We start from the raw sequence: 839 nt of genomic DNA on the forward strand, positions 1-839 counted from the left end.
AAAAAAAAAAAAAAAAAAAAAAAAAATAGCGTTTTGTTGCAAGTGGAGAATTCTGATTATAGACTGGGAGTTAAATGATATGAAGCAATTGTTAATTGTTTGTAGATGTTATGATGGCATTGTGATTTTATTAAAAATTGTTGATAAATATTTAATCTGAGTGATAAGAATACAGGAGTTCCTGTGTTATTTTCCCTATTTCTGTGTAAGTATGACAATTTGTAATAGAAATTTTTAAAAGTCACATAGTAGATAGTAAATATATGTCGTGAAGACCTAAATATACACCCACAGGACAAGTTCAAAAAACAATAATCTTAATGTTATATGAATGGGTAATTGTGACTAGGAATAAATATCCAGGAACAGAATTATATCTGGGTTCAATATCTCAAATATCCTAGATGGAAGCCAGGCAATATATTTGAATAACTGGTTGAAGACTCAAAAATAATCTCTAGTGATTACAAAAAGAATGATGTTAAAGACACATAAGAAGATTTTGAATTATACCATTCGTGAAATATGAGTGTAGAAAATCTCTACAAAATAATACTTTATATAAGTGGTTTTAAATATGTAAATGAAAGTAAGTTAACAAACATCATAAGTAGACTTCAACCATATATATATAGATATATCTACATACATATCTATCTATCTATCTATCTATCTATATAAAACAGTTTATGTATTCAGGTGCATCAAAAAGCTTTTTAAAATTATCTTATTGTGTTACCTTATATTTGAGCATATATGCTGGGGCAGTGTTGCAGACCTTAGGGATACCAAAGTGAATGAAACCTACAGTCTGAAGTAAGTATTCATTCAAACAAAAC

The sequence above is a fragment of the Rhinopithecus bieti genome, unplaced genomic scaffold (assembly GCF_001698545.2).
Source record: "Rhinopithecus bieti isolate Rb0 unplaced genomic scaffold, ASM169854v2 scaffold_68118, whole genome shotgun sequence".
Lineage (NCBI taxonomy): Eukaryota > Metazoa > Chordata > Mammalia > Primates > Cercopithecidae > Rhinopithecus > Rhinopithecus bieti.